The 6000-nt window shown below is 39.7% G+C and overlaps 1 long non-coding RNA gene across 1 annotated transcript in view; it reads right to left on the bottom strand.

Moving 5' to 3' along the window:
* Window positions 1–206: 206 nt before the first annotated feature.
* LOC126427083 (uncharacterized) overlaps window positions 207–6000 on the bottom strand; it is a 110622-nt gene continuing 104828 nt past the window's right edge. Inside the window, exons 3-4 of the long non-coding RNA XR_007576526.1 lie at window positions 594–673; window positions 207–447 (exon numbers count right to left, since the gene is read on the bottom strand). This is a non-coding gene — a long non-coding RNA (uncharacterized LOC126427083). The remainder of the gene's footprint in view (window positions 448–593; window positions 674–6000) is intronic.

Here is a 6000-nt window from a genome sequence, read left to right as displayed (position 1 = left end):
CAAACAAAATTTGCTAAATACTTTTGAGTTTCACATCTAGCAGCCACCATATACCCTTATGAATGAAAACCTCGCAGAACTAAAAACAACCAAAATAATCCTGCTGGTATATTTTGTGACCTTACTGAAGCCTTTTACGTAACTAAATGGTTCAATTTTGTGGAACAAATCTGCAAATTTACTTCACAATGAACAGCTAACTGCATGTTCAAAAATGGTTCAAATGGCTCTAAGCATTATGGGACTTGACATCTGAGGTCATCAGACCCCTAGACTTAGAACTACTTAAACCTAACTAACCTAAGGACATCACACACATCCATGCCTGAGGCAGGATTGAAACCTGCGACCATAGCAGCTGCGTGGTTCCGGACTGAAGCGCCTAGAGCCGCTCGACCACAGTGGGCGGCCTACATGTACTAAGGTGAGTTTTCAGCTTCAAAGGACCTGATGACAAGTCATATACTACTTAATCACAAAAAAGAGAAATGTGAAATCAGTTAAACATCAATGTAATCTACATTTTGAATGTGACAAAAGGCAGTCATTGTACGCAACATGTCAGAAACAAGTGAAATTTCAAACATGCTTACTTGTTCTCCACAGATCCCTGAATGCAGAGATCAAGTTCATCTGTTAAAACACACCACCATCTTTCAAAGGTCATCACTTTCTGGAAATAGAGGAAAGATAAGTCTTAATTATTGCATAAAGTATATCATTGATCTAAGTTTTATTTATACAGTGATCATTTCTTACTCGTGCAGTTGGTTGCACAACCAAGTCTCTTTTCTTTGCTGCACTAAATGGATGGAATAATTGTACTGAGATAATCAGAGTTGGTTTACGGCCAAAGTGACTCAAGTGGCCACTTGCAGCACTGTTGGTGCTGGTCATGCAAAATTTGTAAACAAGGTGTCTCATAATAAGTAGCAAAAATAATCAGTTTCTACCCTCAGTAGATTTAGATTTATTTTTAAAGGTCTTACCAAGCTATGGTAAGTAATGTACGAGGCAAGGAGTGAAAGGAAGAGGGGTGATACAAGGTGAGGAGGGGGGGGGGGGGTGCTAAATGTTATGCCACTTTCATGGGAAAATGTTTTTGAAATAGCACTGGAGATAACACATATGAATAAACAATACTGGAGCATTATTTTACAATGTTTTCAGTGCAGTGCCCCCCCCCCCCCCACCCACACACACACTTTTTCACTAGCACACAATATTTTGTATAAATGAATTTTCTTACCGGAATAAAACAAATTGAAAAAAAATATGTGTTATGTCTTCTTCTTCTCAAAACATTCAGACAAAAAGTGGTCTATTTACTAACACACTCCTTTACTTTTATCTTGTACACTCAGGGTGGCTACATAAACATGCTATTTACAGAACTCTTTTTTTAACTATGACATCCCTCGGATACTGACTGTAACCTGTATAGGACTGAGAGCTTCATAAAAAACAGATGGTGTTCTTCCAAGTTCCAACCAGATACTAAACTGCTGAACAGGTGATAGTATGAAGCACGAAGGCTTTCTGCTACAACTGTGGGGAATGTGCAAAAAAAAAAAAAAAAACATAGCTACAATTAAATTGCAAAATAAGTAAGTCTCTTTTATAGCAAATTGTTTGCCTTTCAAGCAAACTTAGTCTAAATCAATCACAATGGCACACACATTGATGTATGAATAGCCACATAAAGCAACAAAATTACTATCCTAGCAGCCGTCTTGTTTTGGAAACCATTAACAACGAGCTATCTCAATAAAAGCGATTTTCCTTGTGGCAATCAGCATAGGATGGTTTTTGAAAGTAGTGATAAAATAATCTGGTATTTGTGATCAAACAATTTGGTATGTGGAACATCAGCTCCTACAGAAACTGTGTACCTCTTTTTACAGAAAACACCACAATTGCAACCACAAAAGCAATGGGGTAAATTTTGTCTTGGTGCTATCTTACAAGATTCGGGAGTGGGTCAAGAGGCAGGAAACTGTTTGATAAACAGGAAGAAAATAACACCTAAGGCCTAAGATGTAACTTCCAAATGCTTCAGGATAATGTGTCAGACTTAGTTACATTTTATATGAACAATGAATAACATGGGAAGGCTATATTGCTATTCATCAAGGCAGCATTGAGTTACATTTTTTACAAACAATGAATAACATTAATATGGGAAGAATATATTGCTATTCAGCACATAGAAGCTGTGTTGAGCCACAGAGAGGCAAAATGAGAAGCCTGCTAAAATATTACAGCTTTCAGACAAAGTCCTTCTGCATTAAAACACACACACACACACACACACATATATATATTCACCCTAGCATAGCTCGCACACACATGACCACTTCCTCAGGGCACTAGAGTTCAACTGCGACTGTGACTGCGTATGCGTCTGATGAAACAGCAATCTGCTCGGATGGGGCGGTGTATGAAGACCTAGGTTGTGGAAGGGAGAGGGTGGAGTATCAGGTTACGGGTGGGGGTTGATGCTGGTGCTGCCTGTGAGACTATCCAAGTGGGTTGCTAGGAGCAGCATCAAGAGACTGTGCTCGAAGAGTGTGGAAACGGGGAGGAGGAAAGGGAGGGTACAGAAGTACAGAAGAGGGAAAGAACTTATAGGTGCATTGGCAAGATAAGTATTGCAGTATGAGCTGGGAAGGGGGTAGGCAGGTGGAAGAATGGAAGGTGGAGGCGAGCGGGGATTCATGAACAATGGATATATTGTAGGAAGATTTCCCTGCTTGTTAGCCTGTTAGTAGTCATGCCCATGTAGAATGCGGCACAGTGGTTGTAACTAAGTTTGTAGATCTCACAGCTGCTTACACAGATGGTCTTGCCTTGGATGGGGTAAGAGAGGCCAGTGATATGATTGTAGTAGGTGGTAACGGAAGGATGTATCGGACAGGTCTTGCATCTGAGTCTATTGCATAGATATGAGGCATGTACCAAGGAGTTGGGAACTGGGGCAGACTAGGGATGGACAAGTATATTTCATATGTTGGGTGGGTGGTGGAATATCACTGTGGGAGGGATGGGGAGGATATTTGTCATTTCAGTTTTGACTGTCTCCCAACCTGTCCTGAAATATCCTCACTACTGTCTTCCCCAACCCTCCCATAATGATATCTTGTTGCCCACCAGTCCTAGACAATACTCTTATCCATCACTACTCCTCTCTTGCTCCTAGCCCCTTGCCTCAAGGCTTATATCTGTGCAACAGACCCAGAAGCCATATCAACTCCAGTCCTATCACTGACATCTCCTATTTGATCAAAGACAGAGCCACCTGTGGAAACAGCCATACGATCTACCAAATAAGCGGTAACATCTGTGGCACATTCCATGTAGGCACGACCACAAACAAGCTATCGGTTTGCATGAAAAAGCTACCTTGTAAAAGGGGAGAAAGGGATAATATGACCAATTTCAGATCCATTTCTATGCCAACAGTGTTTGCTTAAGTTATTGAAAAGGCTGTGTATGTAAGGATAATTGATCATTTTATTTCACATAATTTGCTATCAAATGTCCAGATCAGTTTTAGAAGTGGTTTAACAACTGAAAATGCTATATTGTCTTTTCTCTGTGAGGTGTGAGGTACTGGATGGATTAAACAAATGGTTTCGAGCACTAGCCATCTTTTTTTAATCAACTACGGTGTTCAGTTGTGTTGATCACAAAATATTGATACAGAAGTTAGACCATTGCAGAAAACAGGTAGTAGCTCACAGTTGGTTCACTTCTTCCCCAACCCCTACCCTACTATCCCTCCCACTCCTCAATCCGTGCCACCTCCTTTTACCTGTCACTCACTTCAGCAGTTGTTGCTCATGTCAAACACAGTCCCAGTCTGGCCTTAATAGCCACAGACAGTAGCCGTGTGTGTGTGTGTGTGTGTGTGTGTGTGTGTGTGTGTGTGTGTGTGTGTGTGTGTGAGAGAGAGAGAGAGAGAGAGAGAGAGAGAGAGAGAGAGAGAGAGAGAGTGAGCGAGAGAGTGTGTGTGTGTTCTACTTCTGAGGAAGGACTTTGTCGGAGATTGTACATACTTCCAGTGCCCTTTTCATTGTGCTGGCCCGCAAATCAATGACTCTTCTATGTTACGAGTAGAACTCTATCCTCTATATTATTGTTCTTACATCCTGGACCTTCCATTGCTCAATCAATAATATTTGTAACTATACAAGCTCTCAGGTAATTTAGTTACCATTAACAAAAAGTCATATCAAATGAGTATGTGAAGCAACTACCAGACCACATTAAATGAAACAACTGAACACATACACTTGACAGCACAAAAAGTTCCCCACCCCTCAGAATTCTAAGCCTTGTCATTTGCATGATTTGACAACACAGGATGCAGACACTGTAAGATGTAGACATTGTCTTTCGCTTGAGTTGTTAGAGTGCTGTACCACTCGTGGTCTAGTGGTAAATGTCATGCAATGTAGATGCAAAGTTGTATGCTCCAGTCTATTCATTCCTTTATTTTTTAACTGCAGTTTGACTGCCTGATAATAGTGTGAACCTGATGAAACCTCAAAGGTAATCTGCTTCACTTTCTAACCAAACAGTAATAACAAAAGAGCCATCAAGATCACAACAGTTTATGCTTAAACGTTTCCTCACCCTACATAACCACTGCAACCCAACTGCTCACCACCTGGCATCTGACACTGGTTGTAGTCCGAACAGATGAATGTGGTGCATCTGCATTTGGAGTACATTTATGCTCTCACACTGATAAGCATGAAATTATTTATTAGCATAGTTGGATTTTCCACAGTAAATAACTTTAGTAAACCAAGTGAACATGGAGCTACACAAAAGGTATGAGTGTATCTATCAACTGTCATTTTCTAATTTAAAATTCTAGTATTTGACTTGCAGTTATGAATTGGATTTTTCATAATTTGATCTTTTTAACATTGTTTATGCATTACAAACTAAGTAGCATGAGGAAGATGTCTAATATATGTGACATACTGTTTGCTGTGGGTTTAACAGAGGGGTGAATGCACCTTGAAGCATTTGTGTGAAGTGTGGAACGAGTGATATTAGGAAAACCACATCAGAAAAGGATTTTCTTGTTTCTTTCATTCTGGTATGAATTAATTTCCACATTCATGAAGTTTAAATAATTGATATATGTGATGAACTGTTACCATTTAACTTTCGTGCAACATTAGCATTCAACTGCCAAAGTTAAGAAGTCAATAGCAGAAGTACAACATGCCACAATTAACAGCAACAAAAATCAAACTGGTGTCTATTACCGCATTTTGGTTTCAGTGTCATCAGTTCACTCATAGAGCTTCCGTATGCCATAGCTATCAACATTGAGAAGATGCTGTTATAAAAGACATGGCAAATATGGAGGCTCTTTCACCTGTCAGTTAACCCCAAAATGAAAAATATGTCTGAAGTGTTAGACCCTTTCCTCTTGCTTCTATTTCATAACACTTAAACAATATTCATAAGATTCAACTACACACAATCCAGTTCAAAACTACACATCAAATACTGGAAGTTCAAATAAGAAAATGGCAACTGATAAATATATTCACAATAACCTACACATGTGTAACTGCATGGTGTCCACCCCATTTATCAAAGTTATTTCATGCGGAGAATCAAACTACACAAAGAAACAATTTAAATGCGAGAGCAGCAAGGTACCAAAAATACGTCCCAATGAGCTCAACTGGTCAGATGGTGGCTGGCATCAAGAGACCAGTGGCAGATGGCTGGTTGCTGCTCTATAGAAAGAAAACTCTCGACTATAATCTATTCCGATCTTGATGCAGCCATGAGCTCTTGCACAGAAGATTAGAAAGTGAAGCAAATTATCTCTGAGTTTCCATCAGACTGATACATTAAGTACACTGCCGAAATGTGGTTAAAAAATAAAAGAATGAGAGGACTTAAACTCTCAACTATGCAAATACATTGCGCGACATTTACTACCAGATAAAACACTGAAACAACTCG

The sequence above is a fragment of the Schistocerca serialis genome, chromosome 11, assembly GCF_023864345.2.
Source record: "Schistocerca serialis cubense isolate TAMUIC-IGC-003099 chromosome 11, iqSchSeri2.2, whole genome shotgun sequence".
NCBI classification, from domain to species: domain Eukaryota; kingdom Metazoa; phylum Arthropoda; class Insecta; order Orthoptera; family Acrididae; genus Schistocerca; species Schistocerca serialis.
This window is presented reverse-complemented; position numbering and strand designations above follow the sequence as displayed.